This window comes from Vombatus ursinus, unplaced genomic scaffold (genome assembly GCF_900497805.2).
Source record: "Vombatus ursinus unplaced genomic scaffold, bare-nosed wombat genome assembly UNPS02014847.1, whole genome shotgun sequence".
In the NCBI taxonomy this organism is placed as follows: Eukaryota; Metazoa; Chordata; class Mammalia; order Diprotodontia; family Vombatidae; genus Vombatus; species Vombatus ursinus.
Window position 1 is genome coordinate 8,209,387 of NW_020954625.1, and position 20,123 is coordinate 8,229,509.

A 20,123-nucleotide genomic window follows, 5' to 3' on the forward strand; every position below is an offset into this window, starting at 1 on the left:
AATTACTTCAATACGATGGTGGACACAAAAAGGAACAGTGAAGCATGTACTGGAAGCTATGGCTTAGGTTTGAGAAATACAAGAGAACAGAGTCTTTATAGTCATAAAAGTATAGTCTAATATAGTCTCAGAAGACTCCTATGTGTTTATCGTAAAGATTTTCTTACAGAAGATATTTGGAAGGTGTTTGATATTGTAAGGAAGCAGAGTGCATAGATAGAGAACTATTCTCAAAGGCAGGAAGACCTGAGTTCAACCCTGCCCTTAACACATAATGGCTATGTGATCCTGGACAAGGCACTGAAGCTCTCAGAGCTCTACACAACTTTCTAAAACTATAAAATACAGAGAAACTGCCAACCTGCATTAGTAGAGAGCATTTCCTTGTCCAGTAATTCCTGTACCAGGGAAGTTTCAGGTACAGACCCTGTCCCTATCCCTTTGATATGGTGCACACTAAATAACAACACAGAAAAATAAAATTGACCATATCTCAATAGGCAAAAATATTGATTATTGATATTGAGTCATATTGGAGTCAGTTGTCTGTCATCAGTCAGGCCATAGATGGGTTAGAATAAAAGTCAAAATAAATATTAAATTAGAAGAATGCTTTGATGAAAAGATACTACAAACTAGTTACAATTTCAACTTGACCTATTTCAACAAGCTGAAAAAATGGGTAAAGGACAAAATGCAAAGGTCAATATTGACCTTTGTTTCACCATCCCCTGAAAGCTTTTATTTCTTTTAAAATTAACTAACCTAATGAACTGGTCAGCCAAGAGCATATTATAGTCTGGACAAAAGGGATTTTTCATCCATTTAGAGTGTGTGTGTGTGTGTGTGTGTGTGTGTGTATGTGTGTGTGTGTGTGAGTGTGTATTCATTGTGCTCATTTTTAGATACCTGCAAATTGACTAAACCAGAGGAGTTTATGAAGGACATAGCCATCTACAGAGTATCCCTATCCTATGTTGACCTTGCCCAAGACAGCATCTTTGATAGTGGTGAATATCTTTGGTGAGATGCTCTTCCTCTTTCATATAATTAATTAAAGGGTCATTAAACAGAGATGTCTATTGTTACATATACACTTACATGTACATTCCTTCTCTGTATAGAAAAAAACTATTTTGCGATGTATTATCTATATATTTAACAGGTGAAAAGTTTACCTTCTCACTATGAAATAATTAAGAGCCTCACATCTTTACATCTTTCGCGGCATGTAGTACTTTTTAAAATTTGACCTTCTCTGTGTCTATAGAGGGAAATGTTTCATTCTGTCTTCAGCTGCTGCTGTGTATTCAGCTGATTTGTTAAAAGCCCAAGGAGGCTTATGAAGTACCAAGCAACCTGTTCTTCCACACATAATGGTCCTGATGGCAGATACTTGTTATGCTTTTGAATATATGAGTGGGAAATTGAACAGGGACTGGAGATAGGTTTGGGAAGGTATGTGTCTGCACTGAATTTTGAAATGCACTCAGGCTGAATGTTGAGTAGTTATGGACCAGAAGAAAGTCTAGAAATTTATTGTCAAGTTTGGTTTGATATTACTCATACATATTTTGGAATATTTTAAATCAATTAAGCCAGTGTGACTAGAAGTGGTTTCCTTCACTTGAAGGAATTCACTTCACCATTCCCTTCACTTGATCAGTTTGGAGCCTGATAGAATATAAATTCCTTGAGGACAGGGCTATTTTCTGACTTACCTGTTTACTTTGAGTGCTTATAAAAGTACCTGCCATATAGTAAGCACTGAATAAATGCTTAGTGTTAGATTGAAACCTTACTGTCTATTCCTGAGTCTTGGAAGCCTTGTATTCTAGGAAGGTAGAGCCCTTCAAATAATGACAGGATTAGTAGACAACTGTTCTGACTAAAGTGAATTTGCTTCAATTCACTTACACTGAACAAACACTAATTAAATATTTATTCTAAATGCTTAAACACAAAACAAAATGAAATTAATCCCTTCCCTCAAGGAGTTTGAATTTCATTAGGGGAGAGTACTACTCTTGAACATAAGTAAAGGTAAAATGATTTGAGTAGGTAGAGAAAGTCTCCTACTAGGGCTAGGTTTTTTTTAACATTGTGAGTGTGTGTGTGAGTGAGTGTGTGTGTGAGTGAGTGTGTGTGTGTGTGTGTGTGTGTGTGTGATAGAGGTGGGGATTGGCACTTGGTAGTCTGGTGAGACCTATGGACCTCTGCTCAGAGTGATGTTTTTAAATGCATAAAATATTGTGCATAGATTTCCAAAGAAAATCAATTCTGCTGCAATAAAGTTATCTAAATATTAAAACATACACATACAAATTACCAGACCCTTGGTCGAGAACCTTTGTGCTAGAGGAATCAGAAGTAGCTTCACCTAAGAGATGTCACACAAATTCAACCTTTAGGAAGCCAACAATTCTATGGGCAAAAGGGAGGTGAGTGAGCACTCCTGACATGGCTGATATCAGATGCAAAGTCACAGAGGCAGGAGATTGACTGTCATTATATAAGAGACCAAAATAGACCAGTTTGGTCAGATGGAGAGTGAGTGAACAAATGGGGGTAAAATGAGAAAGCCTGGAAAGGAAGGCAAGAGCAAAAATGTAAAAGTCTTTTAATGCCAAGCACTTGAGGAGTTTTGAAGGATATAAGTGATTCTATGGAATTTGAAGGCTTGATTCTGGAACAGTGTGGACTAGTGGATAGAGAACCAACCTTGAAGTCAGAAAGGCCTAGGTTCAGATATAGTCTCTGGCATGCATGGTCTCTGTGAGCTTAAGTGAATCACTGAATCCCTCATTATTCCAAATAACTCTTGACGACCACGAGTTGGCAAAGAAAATGTCATTCTGTATAAATAAAATTTATTTCTTCATCTAGGATTTTCCTATATTTATATTTCTCAAAGTCTGGTCCTTAGACCACCAGGGTTCCCCAAGACCCTTTAAGGGGGTCTGCAAGATAAAATGTTTTCATAACAATACTAAGAAATTATTTGCATTTTTATGCTCATTCTCTCATGCATGTACAGTGTTGTTTTTTAGAGAGTACATGACCTGGGAAATACTGATTTGGCTGTAAACATAATTGTGAGCTAATGTCTCTTCTATAGAATTGTACTTTTGCTTTACAAATGGATCATCTATAGATATGGCTAGACTTGCTATTTTCCTTGTGTTCTTCTGGTGTCCCCACTACCCAATTATAAAGCCAGGTGGTAAAATGGGTAGAGCGCTGTTCTTAGAGTTTGGAAGACATATTCAAATCTATCTTCAAATACTTACTAGTTGTGTGAACCCTAGGCAATTCATTTAACCTCTGTGTGCCTCTTTCCTCAACATAAAATAAGTATAATAGAACTTACTTCCCAAGGTTTGTGTGTGTATGTGTGTGTGAAGATAATATGGATAAAACATATTACAAACCTCAAAAGACTACACAGATTGTACTTTATTATAATTATTATTTTATGTGAATGCTTGGCAACAAATATAAGTGATGCTGAGATATCCAAAGTGTTGGATAAAATTTTTGAATCCCGTGTTTTATCCAAGAATAAGACATTTGCCCTGATGGTACAAAAGCAGTGGGTGGTAAAAACTCCTGGCACGTTAGCACAAATGAAGGCAGTAACCCCCAGTGTAATAGATGTCATTATATTCTTCATCACCACACACGTGCAGGGGAAAAAATAGTTTTACTTTAAAATGTCCTTGATGAAGCAATAAAATTGTTAATTTTATTAAATCTCAACCTCTGAGTACATCTTGTAGTATTCCATGTGACCAAATAGGAAATGCACATAAATCACTTCTACTGCAAACTGATGTATGGGGTTTGTCTCAAGCAAGAGCACTTGTATGATTTGACTTGCGATCTGAACTGGTCATGTTTTTCATGGAACATCATTTTTACTTGAAGCAATGACTGACCGACATATTATGGTTGTTCGGAATCAGGTATTTGTCAGACGTTTTCTCAAAAATGAATGAAGTGAGCATGCCACTTTAAGATATTTGTTGCTGTTGACAAAATTTAAGCTTTTGAGAGAAAATTAGAATTTTGGAATACTTGTATATACAACCATGAGGTTGATATATGTCCAATATTTGAAGACTTTTCAGATGAGATCAATAAATTAATGAATGTGCTTTTTTATATATTACATGATGAAATGTATCAATATTTGGAAGATCTGAGTAAGTCAGTGAACTAATATTTTTCAAATGATCAATGCATGATATTATAACCTTGTACAAAGGCAAAAGATCCAAAGTGCAAGGTAGATCAATGGATTTTATAGTTTACAATAGAATACAAATAGAATACAAAAGGCTAATTAGAGGGCTTCGTATTTCACATTGCAATAACCTTTAAGAAACTACCCCTTGTCAAGTTATATGTAGAACCAATGAGCAATATCCATAATTATCCGCAAAGCCTATTAAATTACTACCCCCATTTCCAAACACATATTTGTGTGAAACTAGGTTTTCTTCATATACTTCAACCAAAACAAAATATTGCGACAGATTGAATGCAGAAGCCGAGTCTGCTGGCCATCTTCTGTTAAGCCTGATATACAAGGGATTTGGGAAAAAAAAAAGTAAAACAATGCCACTCTTTTCACTATTTCTTTTAAAATGTAGGTTTTTAAATAAAAATATATTATTCATATTAATATGAAGTGGATGTATTATTGCTATTTTAAATGAATTGATTAAATACTTTAAAAGTATGTTTTTATGTTCTAAACAAAGGATATTTTAAAATTTAATAATTTCAATTTTAACAATTTTAAGATTGTAAAGTGGTTCCAAGACCTAAAAGTTTGAGAATAACTGCCCCATATCAATGTAATCATGGTGTTGTTCCCCATCCCTAGAAGCTTTAATGCCAGCTAGAGTGTCTGGGGCCCTCAAAGTTAGAAGGAACTTTGAATTACATCTACTATACTGTTGGATCTCATACAGAATTAGTACAGTGTTTTCAATTTGATCCTTTAAAAGATGATAATTAAGTAAATTAGCAATATTTCCTATCTATATAACCAAGCAACTGGAAGCTTAGCAGAAATCAACTGAGGCACAATCTATCAAACAGCAGTTGGGTAATTTTCCTTTGGCGACTCAGTTTCATTCATATGGCCATTCAATGTCTCCCATTCTTCGGTACGTGTATTTTTTCAGACTACTCACCTAGCCAACAGCCCCTGATTTCTGCCTGAAAGCACAAAATATTACTAGCCAATGGGTGTTACCTCTGCCAACCTAAAATAAATAATGGAAGGTAAGGTTTTAAACACTTGTAAGGGCCAGCCCTTCAGAGTCAAATTAGAAAAGTTACCAGCTAGCAGTACTCCAGTATTCTGTGGCTGACATTCTACAATTGGTAAATGATGAAAAGATATGATCAGTTTTCAGATGAATTAATCAAAGCTATCTATAGCCGTATGAAACAATCTTCTAACTCACAGATGATTGGAGAAATACAGATTAAAAGAATTCTGAGGGGCTATCTCATACCTATTAAATTGGTTAATAGGGCAGAAAAGGTAAATGACAAAGGGTGGAGAGGATGTGGGGAAAATGAGACATTAAGGCATTGTTGGTGGAGCTGTGAACTGATTGACCCATTCTGTAGAGCAATTTGGAACTATGCCCAAAGGGCTATAAAACCATAGATACCATTTGACCTAGCAATGCCACTATTAGGTCTGTATCACAAAAGAGATTAAAAAAAGGAAAAGGATCTATACATACAAAAATATGTATAGCAGCTCTTTTCAGGGACTATAGAATTAGAAATTGAGGGGATGCCCATCAATTGGGAAATGGCTGAACAAGTTGTGGTATGTGATTATGATGAAATACTACTGTACTATAAGAAATAATGAGTAGTATGCTCGCAGAAAAACCTGGTAAGACTTGCATGGGCTGATGCAAAGTGAAATGTACTGTGTACAAAGTGACAGCAATATTGTAAGATGATCAGCTGTGAATGGCTTAACTATCCTCAGCAATATAATGATCCAAGACAACTCTGAAGGACTTGTGATGAAAAATGCCATCTACCCCAGAGAAAGAACTGATGGTGTCTGAATGCAGGTTGAAGCATACTTTTTAAAGTTTATTTTTCTTTTATTTTTTTGATCTATGTTTTCTTTTGCAACATGACTATTATGGAAATGTTTTGCATGATTACACATGTATAACCTACATCAAATTGCTTGACTTTTCAATGGGGGAGGTGGAGAGGAAGTGAGAGAATTTGGAACTCAAAGTTTTAAAAAACAAATGTTAATCGTTGTTTTACAAATAACTAAGGAAAAGGAATACCAAATATTCTGTGGCTGAGTAGGAAAAAGACCAAGAATGCTCACTCCACAGTCCCATGAAGTCGTAGTGTATAATGAATAGGGCACTGAACATAGATTCAAGAAGACCTGAATTCAAATCCTAACTTAGATATTTACTAGCTCTCTGACCTTGGGGAAAGCCTTGGTAGTATTATGGCTAGAGTGCTGAGCCTCAAGTCAGGAAGACCTAATTATGACCTGAGGCAAGTCACTTAATCCATTTTTGCCTCAGTTTTCTCACCTGTAAAATGGAGGTCATAATAACATCTACCTCCCAGTTTTTTTTTTGTGAGCAAGAAATGAGATAATATTTCAATTATTGCTTCTTCCTCTTCCTCTTCTTTTTCATCTTCTTCATTGTCATCATCTTCCTCCTCTTCTTCGTCTTCTTCTTTCTCCTCCTCCTCCTTCTTTTCCTTCCTTTTCATTGCAAGTTATGTGCTTTCTTAACCTCCTCTTAGCTCCGTTACATTTCCTTGCTGTCTTGCATTGTTCATCTGTCTTGACTTCTTCACAACAAAATATGAGAGCAGTAGATACTTTTTGCCCCTTTCCTGGAGGATTCCAATCCTGTTTACCAGGGTCTTCATGAATGATGCAAGTGGGATAAACTACTGAATGGATTGTGGTAGCAATGATAGGGTTCATTATAGCTGCATTTCCACATGTCCGTTTCAGAGCAGAGAAATTGACTAGCATACAGGCATACAACATAGCATGTAGCAGCCACTCAAGGATGGGTTCTCTTTGAATTAGGAAGTCAGCTCACATCACCCATGAGTCAGAGGGAAATCTGTGGAAGGTAACAGCTGCTAAACACAATTGAGTATCCAAGGCTGCATTTTCACTATTTCTTTCCCTCCATGTCTCTTTACTCTGGAAATATTAGTGGAAAGAAAGCACACATATATGCATTATAATATACATGCATACACGTATACTAGGTACATTTCACATGTAAGCATACATTTCATTTGGGAATGAAATTGAGATATATCAGAGACTATAGTGAACAATGGAACTGCCTACATAAGTATAGATGAACATTCATGTGCATACAAATAGTTTTGGCCTGTGTAAAATGAGAAAATTATAGGTGCCAGATTAGATGGAATATGAGGCCCCTTTCCACTATAGATTTATGATTTATCTATGATATAACTTTCATACTTTTATAATATAATTATTTCTAATATGATTATTTCTAATATAATTTACTTATTATATATTTATATGTATATGTAGACATATAATCTTAGAGAACAGTTTGGGACATTGAGAAGTTGAACATTGTCTTACTCACAGTCACCCAGCTAGTATGATTCAGAGGTAGACCCTGGTTTTCCAGAATCCAATACTGCTCCTCTGTCTACTACATCATGCTACACTGCCACTCACATGTACATATCCATTTCAGCGAGGAAAAGCATTCTAATAATGCAGGTTGGCACCTTCTTTGCAAAGTAACTAGAACAATGATATATGTCAAAGGTGGGACTTGATCCCGGGTCTCCCTGGCTCTGAGGTCAGAGTTCTACCCATTATGCCATGCTGAGATTCAATGGGCTTCTACTCTGTCAAAATTAGTGTCGATATTTCTGTAGGTTTTATTAAGATCCACTCAAAACTTCTCGTCTAGGCTTTGATCTTTCTCTTCTCCTTATTGACAGGCTTTACACACTTTCATCATCTCTTTCTAAGATGAATTTAAAAATTTAGAGGTAGCCCAGTATCATGAGTTAGGATGACCTGTATTCATATCCTGCCTCTGGCTTCCTGGAGAAGATGTAGGGAGAGAGTAACAGAGGCCAAAGAAAGAGATGCAGTTAAGATGTTGTAAGGATATTTGAAGAAATACAGAGCATTTTCACCTGGGGAGTTCTGGGAAACGTTTACAGTAGAGATGTCAGTGAGCTTAGTGAGAGGCAGCAGTAGTGAGCGGATACATTCTAGATCTGGACAATGCCCGGCCAATTCGTATAGTTGGGTGGCAGGTGGAGGTCTTGAGCTCAGGAAAGAAGTGGTGAAATTCAGTTTATATGGAATATAAAGTAGAGAAAAGGAAGTGATGCAGGCAATAAAAGGCTGAAAAAGTAGGGGAGATATCTCCGTGTTATGGTCTTTTAGCTTTTGGGGAGTATTGTTTGTCAATGCCATTGTATCCATTTCCATGGTTGAAGAATTTCCAAAGAGGTGACAGGGAATTCATCCTTGCTACTAAAATAGCAAATTAATATTATTAAGTATCCCTCTCCCCCTTTTCTTTGGAAGACATATTGCTGGACTCTGAGTCATTGACTGATTTCCCTAAGATGATGGTGTTAGCTGGAACCTCAATCTGCTGGATGGCTGCCCTTTGGTAATGCAGTTGTTACTGCATTTTGCTGAAGGTTGTAATTTACAGGAGCCAAAAAGCAAAGCCTTTCCTGTAATTGAAAAAGCTTTCCAAAGGCATTCATTTGCAATTTTTACTTAATGTTATTTATTAAACTAAAGCACCAGCTGTTAAAAAATCCAATTTTTATTTTATTTTAAAAATACACTCCATGGAGTGATTAAATTTGAAAAATGGCAATCTGTTTCATATACTAGAGGTCACAGAGACTTACTAAACAATTGTTTGATTAATTAATATTTGTACCAGTCCTTTGAAATTTCACAGCTTTCAATTCAGCAGAAGGATAAGATTGGAGTTGGAAGGTCCAAGATTGTGGAGCCATCATTTTATAGAGGAAGGTGAGGTTTTGGAGGAATTAAGTGATTTCCTCACCCAAGGTCACCCAAGTTCTAAGTAGGGCCTCCTGCTGAGTCACATCGTATGCCAGGGGCACATGAGGACCCTTCCTGCCTCTGAGTTTCTGTGACTCTACAAATTCCAGAGTCAAGAGCTAGTCTTCAAGAGCAGCGGGAAAAAAAAAAATCAGTTTGGAGCCAAACTGTATAACGTTCCTAAAATGATCATTACAAAGAAGAGAGGGGAGAGGGAAAAAAAAGAAGAAAACTGTTGTGTGGAAGACTAGGAGTTAATTATAGGGCTTTTGAGATTATCTAGATCAATGCCTTATTTACTTTAAAGAGGAGGAAACTGAACCACGGGGAGGAAAAAGAATATATTTGTTCAAGGTCACTTGAGCTGACCAATAGAAGGGGTAGGTCCCTATCTTGACTCCAGAGAAAATACTTCTTGTGCTATTCACATGAACTCAGTAACAGTGCATTTTTCAATATCTATTGAGTTCCTATTGTGAGAGATAGGATATTGCAGGGAAGACAGAACTGGAATGAGTGTCAAGTGACTTGTGTTCCCAGGCACTGACTAGTGGTGTCACCTTGGGGAAGCCAGTGGTAGCCAGATCAAGCTCTGGACTTGGAGACAGGAAGAGCTGAGTTCAAATCTGACCTTCAAAACCTTGGGCAAGCCACTTAACCTCAATCTGCTCCAGTTTCCTCATCAGCAAAATGAAGATAATACCAACTCCTTCTCCTAGGGTTCTTTTAAGGATAAAATGAGATATTTTTAAGTTCTTAGCATAGTGACCGGCACACAGTAGGTACTTAATAAATACTTGTTAAAAAAGTCAACCCTTTCCCATTTAAAGTTTCACATCTTAAAAATCATAAGAATACTATCTGGATACTATATTTCTCTGAGACCTGTTGTGAAGATCATACTTGATTATGGTCTTAGTGCAATTTAAAGTATTACATTCCTCAAAGTTGTAATAAGACTTTTGGGACACATACATCCACACATACATATATTGTATGTACCATACACATATATTATATACATGATATGCATGATACATACATGTAAGCATACTAAATATGTATATATTTGTTCAGTAGTTTCAGTCATATCTGAGTCTTCATGACCGCATTTGGGGTTTTCTTGACAAAGATGCTGGAGTGGATATATACATACATGTATGTGTGTGTGTGTGTGTGTGTGTGTATGTGTAATACACATTATAGGTGTGTGTATCTATTATCTATATCTACTTATATTATGTCCATGTCTATGCCCACATCTCTATCTATGTCTCTGTCTCTTTATCTACATCTACATATCACTTTGCATATCTCTCTATCTCAACCCATGTCTATATCTACTCATCTAGACTTGTATATGTAAATATACCTAAGTATATATGTGCATACACACATTGGTATACCTTTATCATCATGGCCCTGCCCCACCTTCCCTTTAAATCCTTTCCTATTACTCCTTTTCATATACTCATATTTCCCATTCTAAATAGTCTACAACTTTTTACTCCAATCCCACATTCTATCTACTTGCTCCATGTCTACTCAAGGTCAGTCTCCATCCTTTGGAATGCAATTCTGCTTTACTTGTGCTTCTTAAAATCCCCAGCTGCCTTTAAGATTTATCTTAGGATGAATTGAGCCATTATTAATTCAACTAAATGTAATGAATAGATTTTTAAGTAGCTACTTGTTGGGACAAAGTATACTAGTAACTAGAGTGGCAAAGACAAAAGACAAACATGAAATCATTGTGGAATCCTAGATTTAGAGACTGGCAATGATCTTGGAGAAGTTCTGGGACAGAGTTATATAGCAGTGATTGTCTGAGGCAAGGTTGACTCTGTATACCCTGCATACCACTCTGATCTCTTTTTTTTACCTTCAAGGTCCTTATATCCTACCACCACTTATAATACTAGGAGTAGTGTCATGACATGTGCACAGATAAATCCAAGATGGTTTGAGGAAAGAGAGGGTAGGAATACCTTGGTATACCATAGAAAATGGTGCCTGACCTGAAACTTGAAAGAAGCTAGAAATTTTAAGTGATGGAAGCAAGGCAGATGTGTATTCCCAAGTTTTCTGGCAGCCTTGAGGAGACATGAAGACAGAAGATGGAATGTTAAATCTGAACTAAAATCAGTATTTGATTTTGAGTGGGATACAGAGGAAATTAACTGCAACATGTCTGGAAGAGAAAGTGGGAGCCAGATGGAGGAGGGCTTTAAAAATGTAGTGGAGCAGTTTTGCTTTTAGTTTACTCATAATATGATCATAGAATATTAGATGGAAGAAAGCTTAGAGTTCTTTTGGTTCAAGCTCCTCATTTTACAAATGAGAAAATAGGCCCAGACTGGGGCATTGCTGATGTGGAACTAAATTTCAGGTGAGAGATTAGTAGTGGCTTCATTGATCTGGGATTCTTCTGCCTAAAGATGAAAAATGAACCCAAAGAAACCGATGAGTTCACCAAGTAAAATGGGGTGAAGAGGTGAGAGAACCCAGGGCAGAGGGACATGCAAAGATAGGGGAAGGTGAAAGATGGTCTCATAAGGAAATTGAGAGATGTCACATTAGTTGGAGGTGAAAGAAAGAGAAAGTATTGACATAAAGGTCGAAGAAGGAGAAAATATTCAGGAAGTTTACAATACCAAAAGCTGCAGAGAACTTATAAGGCATTATCATGAGAAAGGACCATTGGACTCAGGGTTTAAGAGCTCACTGGTGTGCTTGGGGGAACAGTTTTAGTCAAGTGGTGTGGACAGCAGCTTGATTGTGAAGGGTTGAAAAGCAAAAAAGGAAACAAAATGGAAGTAATTGGTATAGCTGACTTTTCTGGGAGTTTGCCTGTAAAAGAGAGAAGAGCTATAGGATGTTAGATTGAAGGGATGATGATGTTAAGTGAAAGCCCACTCCCAACCCCCATAAGAATGGAAGCCATCTAGATATGTTTGTAGGCAGCAGGAAGGAAGCCATATACAAGGAGAAAAGGAAGATTGACAAAGGGCAAGCTGGAAGGATTGATGAAGCAAGCTTCCAGAAAGGATGGATGGGGATAAGATCAAAAGCATAAGTTGAGGGTAGAGGTGAGAACTTGCTCCTGATAATGGGCTTTAGTGTCCTTATCTGTAAAATGGACAATAAAAATAACATCTTCATTAGGTTCTCTTGAGGATCAAATGAAATAGTATGTATAAAATGCTTTGCAAACTTTAAGATACTATATAAAGGAGAACTGCTATTCTTATTAGTGAAGGGTTAAGATAGGGACTGTCCCTATGTTTTCACAGGTAAAGGGGAACTCTTGAATGAAGACAATCTCTTTACTAATATAGGTTGGCATCTTTTCTTCTACTGAAAGTCTTAGAGAGTTTAGGTTGGAAAGGTTAAGTGACTTGCCCAAGGTCCTACAGCTAGTACATGGCACAACTAAGACTTGAATCCAGGTCCACCTGCATTTTTGTCTGGTTATTTCTTATACTGCCCTGCACCTCATTATCAGTAGTCAGCACTAAAGCTCTTTATAAATGATAGCCATTCTTATATGCATGTATTTTATGTGCAATACACACATATTACATGTGTGTATGCATGTGTAAATACACACATAGTATACACATTTATATATGTACACATACATATAATTGACTTTATCTATCGCATCTATCTCTTTCTATTTCTGTCCTGTGTGTTTTATGTTATACATTAACATCTCTGTCTCTCTCTGTCTCTCTCTCTCTGTCTCTCTCTCTGTCTGTCTGTCTGTCTCTCTCTGTCTCTGTCTCTCTCTCTGTCTCTCTCTCTCTCTTTCTCTCCATGATATCTAGATCTAGATTTCTTCTTCACTCATCTTTTCCATCTTCTGATACCTAGCTTTCTTCAAGAGATGCTATATCCCTTGACACTCTGTCTGAGGTAGGATGTTTCTACTCTAATGCCTCTTGACGCTTAGAGCTAGGAGGAGGAAGTGGCACCTTCAGTCCCAAGCATCACCCTTTCAGCTACCTTTTTATACCTTCAAAGCTTTATACCTTCACTCTGTCATTATTACCCAGTAATCACCTCTCCTCCTTGAGAGTTCATTAGTTCTGTCCAACTCTTGGTTTTTGTCATTTGTGGCCCATCTGATCACTGTCGCTCCTCCCCAGCAATTTCACTGTCTTGTTCACTGTCTTCTCTACATAACTCCTCCCTTCTTTGAATGTGGCAGCCTCCTATTTCTTCAATCTCCTCAACTACCAGTCTGACTCTCCAGTCTACTCAACTTCTCATGAGTTGCCCTACTACCTTGAGCCCATCCTTCACTTCTTAGCTCTCTTCAGTCAAACTGAGACTTGTTAAAGACTTTAGCTTAAAAAGTCCACGGTCTCCCACTGCATCCAGGGCCATTCCCAGTTATCCTGATCTATATGTTGCCACTGGACTCAGATAACTCTGGAGGAGAAAGTGAGGCTGGTGACCTTGTACAGCCCTCCCTCATTTAAATTCAATTCACTTACATGTCATGGCATCACCTGCCTGGTATCATGATCCTCTTCGAGAACAAAGGACAAACAATTCCCCTGATCCTGGTTCAACTGGATTCACCCTAGTTCACAGAATTCCTAGTTATACCTTTGATGTCATGTAGCTCATGTCCCATCCTTATTATTTATAAAGTTACCATGCAAAGACTGCCAAAGCTTATATATAAAGTTATACGGGCCGCACGCTGGCCTTCTGCCAGTCGTGTGCCAGTACCTACTTCCCTTAAAAGAAGTACACCACCAGAGTCTTACCCACGCCTGGGTCCTCGATCCTCAGCCGGATCACCACACAGAGACAAGCCATCGGGAGGCACCAACACCAGAGCTTTATTCAGAGGCCAACACAGCAAACCATCATAGCAAGCCCAAAACAGCAAGGCCAGAGCAACAGGCAGGAGCCAGGGGAGAGCGTACGTGTGTGTTCTGACCACGCTTGTTCCTAAGTACCTACTTAGCCCCTCCTCCCCTGCCCGCTACTAGCCAATGATTGTAGGGTCAGATACCGGAAGGGGCTGTCTGAGTTTAGCACACCAAGGGGGAGGGAGTGACGTAGGAGGCTAGGATTGGATACAGGAAGGAGGCATCTGGGATTGACGCATAGACAAGAGTACATGACCTAGGAAGTCAGACTCAGGAGGGGACTGGGTCAGTGCTGCACAAGGTCAGGAAGGTCACAAGAGGCATCTGGGGATGACGTTGCATATAGGGAGGGGACTAAGCAGAGGGAACTCAGTCCTCTGCCATCCCACTCCCACGTGGCACCGCCCCTTGCCTCAGGAGCTCAGGCTCGGCTACTTCCTTGCACCCAGCTTATCTCATAGCACTGCCCAATTGCCTCATGGCTTCTCCGTATCCAGCCCATCCCAGTACACACGACTCTGCCTACCACAGTCCCTGCCTCGATTTCCAAAATACCCAGATCTTACCTTACCCATGCCACAGCACCCGGCCTGGCAGCTGCCAACATCAGACAGTCCCTCACATAAAGTCTTGTTTAAATGCAAATTTTGGGATATTTGAGTACATGAAATATATAGTCTATGCATGGGATCTAGTTAAGAATCCATGAAAGAATGGAGAAATATTTCCTAGATTAGAATGATTATGGACTTTCAGAAATTGTCCTATTATTTTCTATATCTAGAGCTGAGATCTCAGAAATAATGGCCTTTTCCTATCATGGGGAGAAGAGCCCTTTTTTTAAAGTAACAGTTTGTACTTAAGTAAAATATAATTATTACTGCTATGTACTCTTTACTTAAAGGGACATTAAGTTTTGAAATTCAATCAGAAAAGGAGATTTAAAGGATTTACCTTATGTTGAACTGATCAGAAAAGCTTAGCCTGGCTTCTTTAGACCTTGCCACATGACTATAGATTTGGTTAGGTTATGCTAAGATTTACAGTAAGGGGCAGCTTCATTAAATGAGAATTATTGAAAGTTAAGCTTTAATCTATGAGCATTTCTTATTTACAGTTCAGTGTATCATATCGTCCAGCTTATTCCTTAAATTAGTTTGGACGTAGTCCAATATTAACATAGTAATCTGAGTATTCAGAATCCTTCCAGAAACAAATTGAACACCAATCAGATGCTCAGACATCTAATAAGAGAGTGTGTGTGTGTGTGTGTGTGTGTGTGTGTGTGTGTGTCTGTAAGTATGTTTGTGTGTTAGAGGAGGGAGATTGTATGAGGTGAGGGGAGATTTAAGTTAATAGATGACAGATCTTTATCTAGAATGAATGGGAATAATAAAATTCACCTGGGCAAGTCTGAAGGAAAAATGCTTCCATCCTTCCTTAGACACTTAATAGTTGTGTGATCCTGGTTACATTATTTAATTCTGGCCTGCTACAGTTTCCTTTGCAGTAAAATGGGGATTTTAATACAACATAATTGTTGAGAGAATCAAATGAGATAATGTATGCAAAGTGCTTTGCAAACCTTAATGCCCAATAGAAATGTTAGCTATTAATGATGATATATTCAAATGAATATAATTGCTTCACAACGAGTTGTGTACATTCCTTGCTCCACTATAGAAGAGGTATGACATTATAGATAGAGAATTAAACTCTAAGTATAAGGAAGAACTTAGGTTCAAATCCTTCTGCCTCTTGTTAGCTGTGTGACTAAGGAAGTGAGGCACAGTGAGAAGAGAAATGAAAAGTTAGAAAAGTCATTGAAATTCCCTTGGCCTTGTTTGTCTTATGTGTAGAATGCGGGGGCTGGATGACATACTATGAGAGGTCAACTACTGATCTTACTCTATTAATCTATGATCCTACAGCCCTACAGTACTCAATTTATCTGAGCATCAAGTGTCTACTGAGGATGCTGATATTAACTATGTGATCCTGGGCTTTTAACTCTATGGATCTCAGGTCACTTATCCTGTAGATCTCAGGTAACTCTCTAGAACTTTTAGTTTAAGCCATAGGTGGAGTTAATATATGTTAAGGGAAGGATGTCCCACACAGAGGAAATTGCAGATCCTTGATGTATCTGTATAGTGTCATGTTCTTTATTTGCACAGTTTCTAGTCATATAGGAACCCAATGACATCATACTGTCCAGAGATTGGGGTACAATAGAATGAAAGGCCAAGAATGAATTCGGGTGTTACTTTGGAGACCCCTTGAAGAGAGCTGTCTCTGTTGCATACTCTACTGTTTAATCAGTTGATGTAAGGGGTTGATAATCACATTGGAAATTAGTTTTTTTTTTAAAGATTATTGGTAGGGAGAAAACAGCCTTGGCAGTAAGAAGATACCCCCAAAAAGAGTTTGATAAAAAAAATGGTCAGCAGAAAAGGAAAGAGACCAGTAGAAGACATGAAGTAAAGAATAGCTATGATATTTGGTCTTGGGTTCTCTCTAGACTTGATATTTCCCACCACTCTCTTTCACCCACTTCTTGATTATGTGTTCCTAGTACTCCTGTGGTATCACACTACATCTTTGTCATATACGTACTAATATTTATACATCTTACTTAACAAAGACTGCCAAAGTATATGCATAAATTCACGTTTGAAATTAAAATATTAGACCCTTTTAATATGAAATATATCACCATGCTTCCCTCATCTACCTAAGGATCTATGGTAGAAGGAAGTTTGGTCGCATAATGCACAATGATGGCCTTAGAGTCAGGAAGACCTGCATTTCTGACTCAGAGACTAGCTGCCAAATGTTAATGGAAATCATTTGCCCTTTGTAAGCCTCACTTTTCTCATATGTAAAATGAAAGGGTTAGACTTAATAATCTCCAAAGTTCTTTTTAGCAGGGGGCAGAGCCAAGAGGGTAGAGTAAAAGCAGTGACTTGCTTGAGCTCTCCCCCAAACCCCTCCAAATACCTATAAAAATGGCTCTAAACAAATTCTAAAGCAGCAGAACCCACAAAAAGACAGTGAAAAAAATTTCCAGCCCAAGACAACCTGGATGGTTGAACAGAAAAGTATATTGTGCCGGGCTGTGAGGGGAGCACAGTTCAGGGTGGGTGCGCAGGCCTCAGTGAACATGGAGCAGACCTCAGAGGATAGAATCATGGGCAGCAGTTTCCAGACTTCTCAACCCACAAATGCCAAAGACAAATTACAAAGTCAGTAGGAAAAGTCTGTGTCTGTGGTGAGAGAGAAGCAGGGGTGGTCTCAGCCCCAGTCCCTGAGTCCAGCCCAAGGGCGGCAGCTGCCTCCAGAGCTTCCAGCCCACAGACTGAGGGGGAATCCAGTGGCTGACCAGAGGGGGATTGCAGAGATCTCTTTGCTGGTGCAAGATTCTCTTGCTTTGCCTGTGCTTGGATATGGGCCATAGTTCTGGGTGGCGGTCCTGGGGCAAGGAGGAGTGCTGGCATGGTGGAGCTTGTAGTGGCTGTGGAGAGGAAATTCTCCTCACAGTTCCAAGAGAGAAAAGAGTGCTTGTGGTCACCCATAGACCAGAACACAGGCCAGGAAAGGAGCAAACACCTCGCCCTTTATCATAGCACCTTGGAAGAACTGAAAATTTACAGGTCCCTAGAAGTATCTGTGAAAACAGCTGCACAAAACCCCTGAAGCTTGGAACAGTACATTCTCCACACTGGAAGCAGACCCCTACCTTAACAAAGAGTTTATAAGTCAAGAAATTGACTGGGATCATAAGCAACCAGTGCAAAAAGAGTCAGACCATAGAATCTTACTTTGGTGACAAAGAAGATCAAAACATATAACCAGAAGAAGACACCAAAGTCAAAGCTCCTACATCCAAAGCCTCAAAGAAATATTTGAATTGGTCCCAGGTCATGGAAGTGCTCAAAAAGGATTTTGAGAAACAAGAAAGAAAAGTAGAAGAAAAATGAGAGTGATGCAAGAAAATCATGAAAAACAAAATCCTTTTTAGCTTGCAATTCATGATCCTGCAAGCAGAGACGTGTTTCAAAGATTTGGATGCTTACTGGATTTCACCAATTTCACTCTTGTTATTTTACACATGCAGATCAGTCATGGAGTCTCTACCAGTCCATGTTCATGATTTGTGCCATGCCAGCTTCCCCAATCTGGAGGGTATCAGATTCAAGGGAGTGAGATGCTGATAACTGTGGCCAGTCTAGTGAAATACCTTATAAATGAATGACACTTTCTTTGCCAAATATAAGAATATACAACTTAATTGGGATACATGAAATATATTCAGGTTTAAAAAAAACAAAATTTAAGTAGAGGATGAACGAGCATAGCTGGTGAACAATTCATCTGACAATAAAAAAACACAAACTTGTGGGGTGATATAATGTATAGGGCACTAAGTTTAGAGACAGGAATATCTAGGTTCAAGTCCTGCTTCTTAAACATGCTTGCTCTACGACCCAGGGCAAATTACTCAACCTATTAGTATCATAGACAGTGTCTAAGACTGTAAAATGCAGAGGAAGTGCTAATATGAATTTGAAGAGCAAGTTTCCTCTCCTAGAAGTTCCCTATACCAGTGAAATCAGATATCTAACACATCCTTTTAAAATTGTATTTAATTATTGGAGTCTATATAATTCATGGCTAGTGTGTTCCTGGTATACAAATTAAATCAAATGTCCCAATTTAAATTACAAGGCATTTTATAGTGTGTCACCTCTTGAATGAAGAGATACACATTTATATAGTCAATATAAACCCTGGCCTCTGAGTGAGGATAAGCTGGATTCTATCCTTATATCTGCTACATTCTGGTGCTGTCCCCCTGGGAAAGTCATGTGATCTCATGGATCCAGGAAATTCTCTGAGATGTTAAGTTATGGAGTACTTGCTGGCCAGGTTTGGTACAGTGTGCTTCCTATCACAGAGTTCCTTACATGGGTGAAATTCCTGATCTAGGACAAAAACAAACATGAAAGTCCTTTTTTTTTCAGCCAAAGACAAGGTTTATTTAAACATCCATCATATTGGGCAGACGGTTAAGGAGTCTGAACATGGGTAAGAAGTGGTTAGATTATAAGAATCTAAGCAGTGGCTAGATTTTAAGAATCTCAGCAGTGTCTAGATCTCAGGGATCTGAGCATATTTTTTTAAATTAAATTTTATTTTTTTGAATTCTTTTTTTTAATTTTTAGTTTTCAACATTTACTTCCACAAGATTTTGAGTTCCAAATTTTCACCCCATCTCACCCCTCCACCCACCCTAAGATGGCATGTATTCTGAATACCCCTTCACCTAGTCTGCTTTCCCTGCTATCTCCCCCCCTTCCCTTATATTTTCTTGTAGGGCAGGATAGATTTCTGTACCCCATTTCCTGTATTTCTTATTTCTCAGCTGCATGTGAAAACATTTTTTTAAACATGTGTTTTTAAAACTCTGGGTTCCAAATTTTCTCCCTTCCTCGCTCCCCACCCACCCTCATTGAAAAGGCAAGCAACTCAATATAGGCTATACATGTGCAGTTATGCAAAACACTTCCATAGTGGACATGCGGTGAAAACTAACTCTATTTCCCTTAATCCTATCCTGCCCCCCATTTATTCTATTCTTTCTTTTGACCCTGTCCCTCCTCAGAAGTATTTGCTTCTGATTATCCCTTTTCCCAATTTGCCCTCCTCTCTATCATCCCCCTACTCTCTTGTCCCCTTCTCCTCCTATTTTCCTATAGGGTAAGACAGATTTCCATACCCAATTGAGTGTGTATGTTATTCCCTCCTTAAGTCAAATCCTATGAGAATAAGATTCACTCATTCCCTCTCACCTTCCCCCATTTCCCCTCCACTGTAAGAGCCTTTTCTTTTCTTTTTTTTTGAGATAATTTACTCCATTCTATCTTTCCTTTTCTCCTTCTCCAAGTATAATCCTCTCTCACCCCTTCATTTTATTCTCCAGATATGATCCCTTCATCTTCAACTCACCCTGTGCCCTCTATCTATCTATATATCCATCTATTTATCTATCCATCTATCTATCTATCTATCTATCTATCTATCTATCTATCTATCTATCT

General features: G+C 38.4%; 1 protein-coding gene across 1 annotated transcript in view; it reads left to right on the top strand.

The window, feature by feature from the left end:
• Positions 1–20,123, top strand: part of CTNNA3 (catenin alpha 3) — a 1,857,428-nt gene that overhangs the window by 1,285,846 nt on the left and 551,459 nt on the right. The window lies entirely within an intron of this gene.